Source organism: Nuphar pumila, chromosome 7, assembly GCF_984573655.1.
Source record: "Nuphar pumila chromosome 7, dmNupPumi1.hap1.1, whole genome shotgun sequence".
NCBI lineage: Eukaryota > Viridiplantae > Streptophyta > Magnoliopsida > Nymphaeales > Nymphaeaceae > Nuphar > Nuphar pumila.
In genome coordinates, this window is record NC_143255.1 from 1,429,559 (window position 1) to 1,444,141 (window position 14,583).

At 38.2% G+C, this 14,583-nt stretch overlaps 1 pseudogene across 1 annotated transcript; it reads left to right on the forward strand.

Moving 5' to 3' along the window:
• Positions 1–11,957: 11,957 nt before the first annotated feature.
• LOC149830795 (antimicrobial ginkbilobin-2-like protein pseudogene) lies at positions 11,958–14,377 on the forward strand (annotated as a pseudogene). Its single transcript, XR_016432958.1, has 2 exons — positions 11,958–12,816; positions 14,083–14,377. The product of XR_016432958.1 is annotated as an antimicrobial ginkbilobin-2-like protein pseudogene (transcript).
• Positions 14,378–14,583: the final 206 nt, after the last annotated feature.

Consider the following 14,583-nt stretch of genomic DNA (forward strand, 5'->3'; position numbering starts at 1 on the left):
GAAGTCTGACCGTGCTTTCATGCCAAATTAAGTAATTGTTTCATGCACATCCAAAACTCCTTGTAACACGGAAATGGCAGCTAATTTGGATGTGCATTAACCATGTTGTAGCCCACGCAAACAAGGAAAATTACTGGTGGATTTTGAAGAAAGAAGCCCCAAATTAAGTGCAATACATCCGGATATTGGATGGTAGTTAATTTTTGCAGCCCAAGACTCGGTATGGGCCAGGTTTTGGTTCCAATCTAGCCTGAACCTGGCCTAAGCTTAGCCCGTTCAAGAGCCAGGCCATGCTTCTGACTCGTCAACAAGGGACTCAAGTCTGCCCAACTGACGATTCCTTATCCAAGGACCTAATGATTGTGAGGTGTGGTTCTGTGTTGGGGAGCTGACACCTATAAGCGAACACTTTATAAATACACTTGGGGCCACACCGCTTTTTTAATAAGAGGGCAGCCTCTAAGTGGCTCCCCTTGGTTGGGCAGAACACCTTGTATAAGTTGTTGGAACCCCTTCGGTACTGGATCTGCCCCGAGTGATTGTGGGGGCATGGCTGCCCCGAACACTGGATCTCCTCCCAATGATTGTGAGGTGGACAAGGCAAATTCTGATTGGTCACAGCCTCACTGGGCCCATTTCCCATATGGAAAATCTATCAAAGAAGTGGGAATATGGCATCTAGGGCAGTGATTGCAGCCCAAAGGTGTGGCTCGTCCAGGATGCAAACGTGGAACTCAAGGCTCAAGCCCCTTTCCTCTCTCATCTCATACCTGCCTTATTTTCTCCATTGGCTGGCTGGGCAAGTAAATTTTGTTAGGCCGGGTTCACAATTTGGACTTAACTGGGTCATGGGTCCAATACGCCCCTGGAGACTCGTAATTGATTTTTTCTGCGACCAATACTTGGATGACATTCCTTGTGGCTTGACAAGCATCCTCGGAGGTCTTCGGTGGCTGATGATGACAATGAAGAGCAACATCCTTTGCGAGGCTTCCGGTGGGAATCTCTAAATCTGGAATTACCACCTCCAAGCATGCAACTATAGTCAACACAATTTGATTCTTGTAATAGTGATTGGGGGGTTGACATGGGAGACCGACTGCTTTATTTTGATGGGTTGCCTCTTCGAGATGTTGTCCACAGTTTGAGAGTTCAACTCCTTAATGACTCTTAGGCTATGTTTGAGAGGCTTGAATTGGAGGTTGTGTTGTGGTTTTCGCCATGCCATCATACTCTCTTGTTGTTCGTTGTTTGGGAGCAGTGGCCTTGCTGAAACAGTGCATGGGGAACGGTGTTTGCAGCCCCAACACCACATTTGAACACCTTCCATGATGATATTTTTAGCAACTCCATCTCTCACCATCAGACATTGGCAAAACAAGCAAAGCAACATTTTAGCAACACACTGAAACCGTGTTTTCGTCTCAGTGCAAGGCTCCCAAACATAGCCTTGATAAAATTGAAGCAGAATTTGTAGCAAAAAGGGGTGCTATCCTCATGAGATTCAAAGGGACTGATTAGTGAAGCTTTTTTTCACCGGTTCCTCAAACTTAGCTCGATAAAATTTGCCTTTATAGAACATTAAAGGTCAAGGAACACCGGATAAATAGATCTATCTTGGCAACCAAATTAAAGAGCAAGGATTTTCTATTGTTTGTATAACAAAGACCAAATTAGCTACGGTCAATATTCTCACAATTCATCGGATTTGGCGGGGGTGGAATTTTTCTTTGAATCCTTCTAATGGTCGAGCAGATAGGATTTTGGTGTTGTGGGATGAGCGCAAGCTTATTCATACTGGAAGTTTCTCATGATAAATTCCAAAACGTGAGTAACTCGGGGGACTGTGTGCTTACATATGTTTATGGGCCGGTGACTACTTATTAACCTTGAAAAGCATGGAATGGTGAGAGTCTAGAGTAAGAGAGAGAGGAAGGAAGAAAGAGAACACCATTTTACGTGGTTTAATCACAGTGGGCCTACATCCATGGTGGCAACACACTCCAAGATTCCTCTCGTATTCATCACAGCAGTGTACTTACAGCCTTATATAAGAGTATATTGACGGCAAGGCTGATCCCATGAGAATAGGGAAGGAAGGACAAGAAAGAGAGATAATAAAACCATATGATCCCAATGAGATAAGGGTCCAAGAGGCTTCCATTGTCGCACCCTGTTATGATCTGTGATGGGCCTGAAATGTCGCCATAATAATAGGGATCTCAACACTCACCCAATGATAGGATGAAGAGGCCAGCACCTTATTCCCCAAGCCAGCTGCCACTCGAGCGACGTGAACATCTCAACCCCCTAAAGATACCGGATAAAAGAAAAAATCCTTTACTAACATTTTTAGTTGGGAGAGATTTAGTGGCTTATTGTGGCATGTACCTTGAACTCCACATTTTCTAGAATTTCCCTACTTATCTATTTTTCATAATTTCAAAATTATTGAAGCAAATTGGGATAACATTAGCATCATCCACCATGTGTTGGCGTATGCTCATAAACACACACAAAAAGCATACCTAAAGACGCCATGGTGTGCAAGTGCGGGTGTTCGGTGTTCTCCTCAGTCGGTCGATGCCCACGATGAGCCCAGGCCTAAGGTCGACGGCGAGCAGGACCCTATACCACGTAAACCTTATGTGGTATTTGGGATAGGCTAATAGCTATAAATCTCTCATCATTTTCATGGCAGCCTATCCTCATATAATGGGGGAAAGAGGCAGTTGCGTGAATGTGGTATATTCACATTCACGTAACTCCCACCCACTAACTCCCTATTATGTCATCCACTAATAGTGTCAAACCGGGTCATTCAATGGGTTGGACCCAAATCCGTTATGTTCAACATTCTCTCACTTGACCCATTGGCACCAAAAGTGCACTAAATCGAGGTTTATATTGTTATATCGATTTAATTCTTCATGTGGGTCCACATGCAATCCTTTTATCACAAGAATAAATCATATGAGTTATGGAGATGAACACTCCTTTATGAAATATCATATTTTCATGTACTATACTATAACACTACAAGAAAAATGTTAGCGACGAAAATTTACGATGGATTTTTTCTGCCGAAAATTTGTGACGGATTAGCTAGAGAAAACTAGTCATCGTTAAAATTGAAATTAGTTGCAAAATTAGCGATAAAAAAATTCAGTCTCAAAATCCATCGCTAATTAGCGACGAATGAGAGACAAGATTTTTCCGTCTCAAAATGTGTCGCTAATTAGCGATGAATCTTGAGATGAATTTTTTCTGTCACGAATCCATTGCTACTTTTTTTATTTTAATCAGCCCATCTAGGGTGCGAAATTCTTCCTCGCTCTCGCTCTCTCCTTCTTTCCCCCGTAAAAGCCCTAATCCATAGATCCTTCTCTCTGTTGTGATTCCTCTTCCCCTTCCCCTTGTCTACAGTCGGACGAAGTTGGGTGCTATCATCATAACCACCACCGCCTTTGCCTCTTTCTCTTCCCTATCTGTAGTCTCATTGGAGTCGAGCTGTCGCCGACCACCGTTGGCCAACGCCATCTCTCCCTCCTTCCTTCCTTCCTTCCTTCCTTCCTTCTTTCCTCACTCCATCTCTATCGCCGCCCTGTGCCGCTGTCGTGAGCCGTGTCTGTGGTGCCACCTCCTCCCTCTTTTCTTTTTCCTTTCCCCGTCTATGGTCTCGCTGGAGCACCGTCATCGTTGACACCCCCATCCAACCCCTCTCCTCACCTTCTTCTCTTTTTGTCTGAACGCCGGCCATCGTCGACGCCCCTCCTCTTCCCATCTTCCTCACCTTATTTTTCTTATTCCTTTTCTTTCTTCATCTCCCCTCTCTGATCTGTGGTCGCATTCCCCTTTGTCCCACCATCGACCGGAGGTTGCCACCACCCATTGTGGTCGGTCACTGTGTTGGCCACCTCTGTTGTTGCCTTCTCTTGGTGGCGCCCATGGAATGCAATTGGGAGTTGAGTTCAAGCTGATTGAGCACCCTATCGAGCCCCATGAAAATGACCAACCTGTAAAATGTCCCATGCCACAACATTCTATATTAAATGTAAGCAAAAAAATTCTTGGTCCTTTATGAATGCATTCTTTCTTTGTCTTTGTGTTATGTGTTTATGAGTTTGTAGTGGGGTGCCCTTCTCTTTACCTCTTATAGTTTTGAATTTATATTTTGATTTAGCTGTTGGTGGAGAAAAAAATGAACATACTCTGTTGAGAGTCTTGTGACTTTAGAAAGCTTGTTCTTTTTTTACTTAATTTCTAGATAGAAGTGATGAGAACGTGTATAATATCATTAATGGTGTTTCATAACTGCATATTTTAGGTGTTCTATAACTGTTTGTTTTAGATGGAACTGGTTTCATCTACAAATCCATGTGGATGTGATCTATGCAGACATAGTTTAGATTAACTAAACTGAGGCTTTGGAAGCTTGACCTTGTTTCCTTTGTTCTTGAGAGGAGTGGTTGGTCCTTTTACACTTGACAATATAGCCAAATTAGAAAACACAAATATGTTTGTCATAATGGCTCCACCTCCACCATAGATTCAAGGTAAGCAGAATGAACAAGAACAACACTAGGGGCATGCTTGGTTGCATCCTTTAGAATCACTTTCTCACGGTCATGAGAGAGTGATTCTAATTTCTAAGGAGAAATCGAACATGAGATCTAAAATCAGCTGGTCCCACCCGTGATTTGTACTTGTTTTACTTGATTTTTAGTTTCTATAACTTATTATGGAGTCATGATGTTGACAATAATGTAGTTTAGTGACTTAAGTCCTTGAACTCTGATATAAGAGAAACTATAGATGCGGTCTTAAAATTTTGGCTTAATTATGATAAATGCAAACAATATAAACATAATAGGTGGATAATAATAAGATTTTGTGTAAAAAAATGTTCTGAGACCCACAATATCATATCTTATATTTTTTTATTGATTTTTTGCAAGACCCAAATTTTGGCATTTTATTTTGTCCTATTTTCTTATGTTCATAACTTGATGCAAAATGGAGCAAAGTTTTGTTATTTATACCAGACCAGCCTGTTTTCTTATATCCATAACTTATAGCCATGTGTTGAACACATTATCTAGCTATCTGATTACAAGAGTCAAGCTCCTCTCTGATTCATTCCCATACAAAGAGATTGAGAATGGAATGTTGTGGGAGGTTGAAGGAAAGGTTAGCACCATTACCTTTTCAAATTTAATTGGTTTGCTTTTTTGTTACTTTGTTTCAAGGAGAGGTTGTGGTTGGAATGGACTTGATTTGAATTTTTTTTCTTTACGAGAAAATGATCATCTGTATTTTCTCTATATGCCTTATATTTATTTTTTGGATATGTAGTATGTTATACTTCTAGAAACTTGATGCTTGGTCTTCTTTATTTCTTACAGTATAATCTTATAATTGCTGCCAGTGGGTTGTTCGAGGAGCAGTCGATGTAGACATTCTTGCGAACTCATCTGCAGAGGGCAGGTAAGAAGATGAAGGTGTTGATGATCAAGCTGTCAAAGTAGTGGATATTGTTGACACTTTCAGACTTCAGGTAGAGCTTGTGTGTGTGTGCATTACAAATATTGTGATGTGTATATACAGCTAAAAAATGCATCAAGACTGATCATTGCATTGTTTTTTTTCACAGGAGCAACCTTCTTTTGACAAGAAGCAGTTTGTGACTTATATGAAATGTTACATTAAGTTACTTACTCCCAAGCTGGATGGGAAGTAGCAAAAACTATTCAAGAATCACATTGAGGGAGCAACCAAATTTCTTCTCTCTAAGCTTAGTGACCTTCAATTGTGAGCACTTTGCTTTTTTTGTTGGGCCATGTTACTTTTTAAATGAAACGATTATTGTCATGCGTAAGGTAAAATACATGCTTATTTTGATTCATCTTCTCCCAGCACTACTAGTAGTGCACCTTAAGTAAATGATTATTGTGTTAAATTTGTTTCACCTACTTTGTATTTGTATTTTTTATGTGTACTTTGTCTTTTATACACAGCTTATATAAATTGTATAACGAGAATTTTTTTCTCGATATTTATATTTCAATTTTTAAAAAAAAAATTGTGATGGATTAACGACGGATAATATCTGTCACTAATCCATCGCTAAACTATTGACGGATTAGTGACAAATAGTTATTTGTTACAAAACTAAATCTGTGCTTATTTAGCAACGGACTCACGATGGGTCATCTCCATCTCTAATCTGTCGCTAATTTATAATAAATTAGCCACAGATCAATTTTGTCGCCAATTAGCAACCAAGAATATGTGATGGATGTTATCCTATGCTAATCCATCTCAAATTCATCGCTAAATTGTTTAGCAATGGATTAACGACAGATATCGTTCATCGCTAATTTATTTTTTTTTAGTAGTGTAATTCACCTTCAGTGCTTTAACATGTTGAAATTACATTTATGAATAGATTGGTCTTTTACCTATTCTATTGGTCTTTTAATATTGTTATTTTGCTATTATCTCTAACCATATGAGAGATCCTATATGCAAAATCAACAACACACAAAGTCATAAAGAATCAAATTCATATACACAAATGTGATCACATAATGTATTGTCATATATCAGAAGAAATAAAAAAGACCAATCTCCTTTACATGTTGGGAATACAATCTCGGTGCTAGCGCTTTAGTATGGGGATCCGCAATCATTCCTTCATCCTAATTGTATCAATACATACCAGATGATTCTTAATTCTTTCTTTAACAACAAAGTATTTTAACCCCATGTGTCGACACGAGATTGAACTCTTGTTGTTATTTAAAAATGACATAGTTATTTCATTATCACAAAAGATCGTTAGTGGTCTCCCAATAGAGTCCACAATACCAAAACCTATAATAAAGTTTTTTATTCAAATGGCTTGTGACGAAGTCTTGTATAGAGCAATAAATTCTGCCTTCATGGTATGAGCAACAATGGTAGGCTCCTTTCCACTTCTCTATGAGACAACACTACCTACTAGTAATAAAATATATTAAGTAGTGGATTTTCTACTGTCAATACACCCTCCTAAGTCTGCATCAGAGTATCCAATGACCTTTAGGTGGTCAACTTTCCTATACGTCAACATATAGTCTTTCATTTTTTATAAATAGTGCATGACCTTTTTCACTGCCTTCTAGTACGCAATGTCTAAATTTGACTGATATCTACAAAGCATTCCTATAACAAATGCTATATCAAGTTGTGTGTAAGTCTATGCGTACTTCAAACTCCCAAGCATATGGGACATCTACCATATGAGCCTTCGCAATATCATCTTGAAGATAGTCATTTAAGTTCAATTTATCCCCTTTCACTATAGGTGCCGAACTAGGAGAACAATTCTTCATCCCATATCTTTTAAGAACCTTAAGGATATAGGATTTCTGAGAGAAGCCAAGGATACCCTTAGTTCTGTTACGACAGATCTCGATTCCAAAGACATATGTGACCTCACCCATGTCCTTCATATCAAAAATGAGAGGAAAGAAAATCTTTTGTCTCATGCAGTATACTCAAATCATTAGTTGCAAGAAAAATATTGTCAACATATAAAACCAAAATTATAAACTTACTCTCACTAGTCTTTATGTAAATGCATTGATCAACAATGTTTTCAGTGAATCCAAAGTTCATAATTACCTGTTTGAACTTTTTATATCACTGGTGGAAGGTCTGTTTAAGTCCATAAATTGACTTTTTTAATTTGTAAAGTAAATGATTCGAGTCATCTATACAAAAACCAAGAGGTTGTTGCATGTATACTTCCTCATTCAGATCTGCATTCAGAAAGACAGTTTTCACATCCATCTGATGTAGCTCTAAATCAAAATGAGCTACAAGCGACATGATTATTCTCAATGATTTCTTAGTTAAAACAGGAGATAAAGTCTCATTATAATCAATGCACTCAATCTGTGTGAAATCTTTTGCAACAAGTCTAGCCTTATACCTCTCTACATGACCTTTAGAGTCTGTTTTGGTCTTATAGACCCATTTACAGCCAACAGGTCTGACTCCATTAAGTTGAAGTACAAGATCTCATACTTGGTTATTTTCCATAAAGTCAAGCTCTTCTTTCATGGCATTGATCTAATGTATTGATCTTTCACTTTTAATAGCTTCTGCAAATGTAAATGGATCTTTATCAATGTCTATGAAATCATTAGACTCTTACAAATACACCACATAGTTCAAATATGTCAAACATGGCCAATTCACTACTCAATACCTCATAAATTTGGCCACTAATTTTTTTTATGGTTTTACCTTTTGTTGCTTAAAAAGAGATGTCTTGGTTAAACCACTTGTCTAAGTTGTCCCCTAAAAAATTAAGCATCATATAAGTGTTATTGGAAAACATCAAGTGTCATATCCATCAAATGTTTAATGTTTTAGAGTCTAAGATCTTCAAAAAACTAAAACTATTGTGGGCTCTAATAAGAGCTTGGTTTAGTGGCCTCCCTATCCATGCATCCCGCCATCGCAACTACTCCTCATCTGCAGTGTTATTAAATATGGGGTTCGACTCATCGAGTTTGGTAGGACTGTAATTACCTCATATGTTTGCAAAGAATTAAAACATAGAATAATAAATAATCATTTAAATCAGATTATTAAATGAACATGATACATACATTTACAAACCTATATATATAATCATGCATTAAATCACCTAAGTCATGCTTCACATCACATAAACTTATATTCCTTACATCATAATATCGTGCTTTAAACATCAAGCTCACATGATAGACATGCTACAAGAGTTCATACATAAGTAAATGCATATTGGTAATCGATACATGATCATGTTCATCCTTAACTATTTGAATAATTATGATATATTTTCTTCATAATTGTGTCAAGTGAGGTTTTTGTTTCTCTTGTTAGAATCTCATTGGGTACACATGGGATCAAATACTAGGAGAGAGCACTATGGGTATTTGTTATTCTATGTATTTTAAATTATTTATAAGATTAACGAGTCACTAAGCCAAAGCACATAATCCGTGACAGAGAAGAAAAACCTCCAAAAGCATAAATATTGGAATACATGTGCTAACTACTGCAGTAGGCATGGGATCTAGCCCTCTACATCCCAAGGACTAAGGACCAGTGAGACGCCTTACTCTCACAATTAATTAAAAACCGATATACAGATAAAACACATATATATTGTGGTCACTCGAAGTTCTACCACCTACTCTCTCCAAGGTAGACTAGGTAGATGGATGATATTAGGTCTCTTTAATTATATGGTTTAATATATTTCATAATCCATCAATCAGTGCTTTGGTGTCTTTAAACGAACTGAGCTTCTCATCGATGAAAACGAATCAACAAATTTTGTATGTATGTATTATATCATGTTGCATGTTTTGCATCCCATGAGTTCATCAACCCAAGGCTTATTTAAGAGCCCTTGCATGTACATGCATGTCTTGCACGCCTTACAATACGAACATATATCACATGTGTATAAGCATTTAGGCACCATAACAACATGTAACATGTTTTATTAAATCCTAACATACTAGCATATACATCATGCTTAACATTATGACCACATATATCAATATTACGCTTCATTTCAACATATCATGACAACATACATATCATGCTTAACATCATAGCTACATATTGCAATATTATGATTTATTTCAACATGTCAAGACATCAAATACATCATGGTCACATATAATAACATCATGCTTCATTTCATTCATTACAAGCACAATAACACATTAGATTTTTATAATCATACACACGATATAAGAATAAAATGCATACCTCTTTTTGGTGCCCTTGGTCATACACCAATCTGAATTTATGTAATGTGATTACATGCAAAAATAAGAAAAGTTACACTGGTCAAACCGCTTGTAGACGTTGCCAACTGAAAAATTAGGTGTTATGTAAGCGTACGTAGTTCAAAAAAATCAAGCGTCGATTAAGTTGTGGCCAAAAAAAAAAATGACGTGACATATAAATTGTTTCATAAAAAAAATCAGGTGTCACAATTTTGACCAAAAAAAAGGAAAAACTTTCAAGAAAACATTAAAATGGCCATGTGTGTTATATTTTTTAGATTGCGTTTAGTTATTATAATTGTAATAAAAATTCGTGCCATCAACGTTATTGTCTTAAAATTTTATGAAAAAATGTTACTGGACAACACGGTGGAGACTTTTAGTTGACTTGGTCAATAGTAGGCAAAGGCAGCCCATCATCTATGTTGAGGCCCACACATGAACGGAAGACTAGCTAGTCTCTTAAAAATTATAACCCAAGTCCGTTGCTTGAAGTCTTCTAGCAACCCTCCAAGAATGATGATGAAGAAATTAAAGCACCAACCATCGTATTCATGTCAAGAAAATGCCTGCACCCAACTTGTAACTCCATGAGCTGACATGATAGATATTCTTTCTTGTATCACTGCAAGTTTGTGAAAGTTTGGGTAGTTTACAAACAGGTGCCTAACATTAATTTCTTGAAAGGTTAGGCATTTATGAGATACTGAGTATAATTTTTTCAATATTTTTATTATTTTTACATTGAAAAATTGCAGGTCTTAATCAAAACTCGGGTCAGGCCCGGGTCTGATATAAAATTTCACAAACTATACACGGATCCATGTATTAATTGGACTTTCAGGTTCAGACCCGGGTCTTAATCGGGTTTTCTTATTTATCACCATACAAAGACCTTATAGGGTTTGGTAAACTCGAGATGTTACTTTTTTCTTTAAAACAAAACAAAAAAGAAGGTATATACAACAAGTTTTCCACGCTAGTGTAGAATTTGCGTATCACGGCGAAGACCAGAGACCCCATTTAAGCTTTGAAAAGCACTGGTCTCTAGTCTATTGACTTGGAACCTTATCAAACAGGGCTGGATCAACACGCTCTTTGTTCTAGCTATTAAATTTAACGTGTAAAGTAAGGCATTTTTCCATGATGAGGAACCCTCGCCGAAGCGAGGAAAACCCCGGTGAGGTCCCAAGACCAACCTGCGTTATGTGGCCCACCTCTGGAAGCTATTAACACAGCCGTGTGCCAGTGAGGTTTGATTTGGTGCCTTCATCTACTAATTGAAATACTGTAAAATATATAATCCACCATTAAAGTCGTCTATGAATAAACGTATCATAGATGTTAAAGCACTTCAAAAGAACACGATTTACATATTTTCCAACCAGAAGCTTCCTAGAATCTCGGAACCCCAATTCTTAAGAAGCTTTGCAAGCATGAAATCACAAATTCTCTTAATTTTATGAGAATTGTTTTTTTTTTCGAATACGAAAAGTTTTGTGAGAAGTTGCTTTTAGATTGATATTAAAGATGTGCTTTTCTTAAACTTTAAATTTTTTTTAGAAAACCTCCGCACTGTTTTTGATGGGTGTCGTTCATTTCCAAGGCTCCTCAGAGGTGCCTCTGAAGTTATCCCCTCTCTCCAAAACGCGTCCGGATGTATTCCCTCCATCAGTTAGGTCCACAACGACGGACACCTCTGTGGTCAAAACTCAACAGCACCAATTTTTGGTGATAATTGAATATGATCGGATCTCAGCACTATTTCAATTCTTAACCGAGTCAGAAGCTTAATTAGAAGCTGAATGTGAGCTAACCAATATACCCAGCTGCCCCTAGCTACACTTCTCCTATAATGCATGCATTAATGAAGAAACCATCGGCTCAAATACACCCATTCTTCACGTCAAAACTGAAACCTCAAAAGGCGTGCTTTTGCAAAGCCATAAAACTCAACGAAAACTCACGAGTCAATGATAGAAGTGAATTGCAGACTTCTGGGGCTTTAAAAGTGGAGCACGCCATTGACAACACCAAATTTTGCTCTTCTCCTCCCTCATCACCTCTTACTCGCCCACCTGTGTTTTGCTGTTTGCACAAGAAACCAATTAATGGTCCATGTCGAGATCGGAACTCTGCTTTGTTCTGCTACTATTTGCAGCTTCAGTTCACCTCGGCAAGGCTGCTAAACCTCTGGCCTTTTCATGGGGAACCTCCAATTACACTGCCAACAGCACCTACCAACAAAATCTCAACACCCTCTTCCTCTCCCTCTCCTCCAACGCATCCATAAACGGCTTCACCACTGCTACAGTCGGCCGAAGCCCAGATAAAGTCTACGGTCTCGTCCTCTGCCGTGGCGACGTCTCCTCAGCCGACTGTGCCAATTGCACCTCCGACGCCACCACTCAGATCGTCCAACGCTGCCCCAACCGCAAATCAGCAATCATATGGTTCGACTACTGCCTCTTGCGCTACTCCAATCAGAACTTCATCGGAACGGTGGATACCACCAACAAGTTCTACCTGTCGAACGCTGACAACATATCGGACCTTACTCTTTTCAATTCACTGCTCAGAACTCTCATGAGTAACCTCTCCTCGAGAGCGACTACCGACCCCTCCGGCTCGCTATTCGCGACCGGAGACATGAACTTCACCGATATTCTGAACATATATGGGTTGGTGCAGTGTACAAGGGACATCTCCCACAGCGGCTGTAGAAATTGCCTTACCAACATCATCTCTGATATCCCGAAGTGCTGCTATGGGAAGCAAGGGGTTCAGGTTCACACGGCAAGTTGCAATATAAGGTTCGAAGTGTACCCTTTCTTCAACGCCTCGGTGGTACCTCTGGCGTCACCTTTCTTCAACGCCTCGGTGGTGCCTCTGGCGTCACCTCCACCATCAAGCGTGGTTTTACCACCGGCGAGTCAGCAGGCCAGTGTCGCCCCTCCTCCTTCCAACGCAACACCTGGTAATTGCTACCTCTTTCTTTGACTGTTTTCATTTTCTCTTTTCTTATTATAGTTGAGCCTTCCTCCTCGTTTTCACATGTAATTAATTTAAAAGAACACGATTTACATATTTTCCAACCAGAAGCTTCCTAGAATCTCGGAACCCCAATTCTTAAGAGGCTTTGCAATAATGAAATCACAAATTCTCGAAGTTTAAGGAGATTTTTTTTTCGAATATATACTAAAACTTTTGTGAGAAGTTGCTTTTAGATTGATAATAAAGATGTGCTTTTCTTAAACTTTAAAATTTTCTTAGAAAACCTCCACACGTGAACGCTAGATGATGCATTATTTTAAGTTTTTTTTTCATCATTTCCTACTGATTTCCATCGTCATTTCTTTCTTTCTACCTTAATGCTTTATTGGTGCTTCACACTTCAGGTGTCAAGGCAACACCCAAACACTCACTTTTTTGCCTTTTGCTACTGTAGTTTTAAGATAATTGCCACTGCATTAACTATTATGTGTTTTTTCTTTTTTGTTTTTTAATATGAAAGAGTCATTGAATCGATGTGATAAGCTATAAGTTGGAGTTATTTGGTGTAGTGCTCAAAGAGGTACATGTTCATGATCGATCAGCCGATGAGATGCTCATAAGGACTACTATGTTTACATTTTTGTGGTTGTAGTTGTTGAATAGAAGTTACTAATCGTTACATAATTAGTTATTGAACGTCTTTTAGCTCAACAACAGTAAAAAGTTGACATCTATAGGCAACATCATGAAGGTTGCAAATTTTTTATCCATTGAGCAGAATGAATATCTGATACCAATTGTTTGAAAAAAAAAAGATATCATCTTCTTAGAAACGTATCTTAATAAGTTCGTAAAGAACATTATAATAAAAAGGTTCATAAAAATAGTGAAAATCATAGGAAACTTAAGTGAATCTGCAAACTATAAAAATTGATGGAAAAGAAGTCAACTCATATTTTACTAATTCAAAATCTTAATTTGGATACGAATTCTTGTGGAGCAAAAACATGCATAAATCTCTTCCTATATCTAAAAGCCATACTTTACCAAAACTTTATCAAATCACCTTGATGACAAATCAGAGTGCGAGAATTGAGGGGCTGAACTTACCACAAGTAGGGTTACAAAATCTCGGTGGACCATTTTGACCCAACTTGGTTTTGCCTGACGAAGATCCAACTATGTTGAAACAGCATGCACCCTACCCTTAAGTTGCATCTGAAGGCTTCTCTTTATGGTTTGTTTGCAGGCAATGGTAGCAGCAGCGCCGGTGCCCAATCACCCATGGCTGGCTTTCTTTTCGGTTTCTCCATCTCTGTTATGTTAGGCCTCCTCTAATGAGCAAGCAATACTCAGGGCACAAATAGATGTAAAGAGAAATATTCTATGTTCAGACGTGATTGAGTTCGGTTTCCCAAAGTGAGCAGAATTCTAGACATTTTTGGCAGCTGAAGTTCTAATATTGTTTCATGGTAGTCCGACGTGTTGAACTCTACAGTTCTGTAGTAGAATTTCTGAACCAATAAAAAAATTTCCATTACTCTGAATGTAGCAGGTTGGGCTTCTAATCTTGCTTAGATGGTGTAAAACATGAGTTTTTTTTTTTCTTTGTATTCTAGAAAACAAATATAATGTAAGCTTAAATTTGAATGTGATATAGGATTCTAATTTATAATTTTCTGTTGGCCGCGTCAACAAAATAAAAAATTCTGTTGGCCCCATGCCAAATGAAACATTTATTTACACTAGA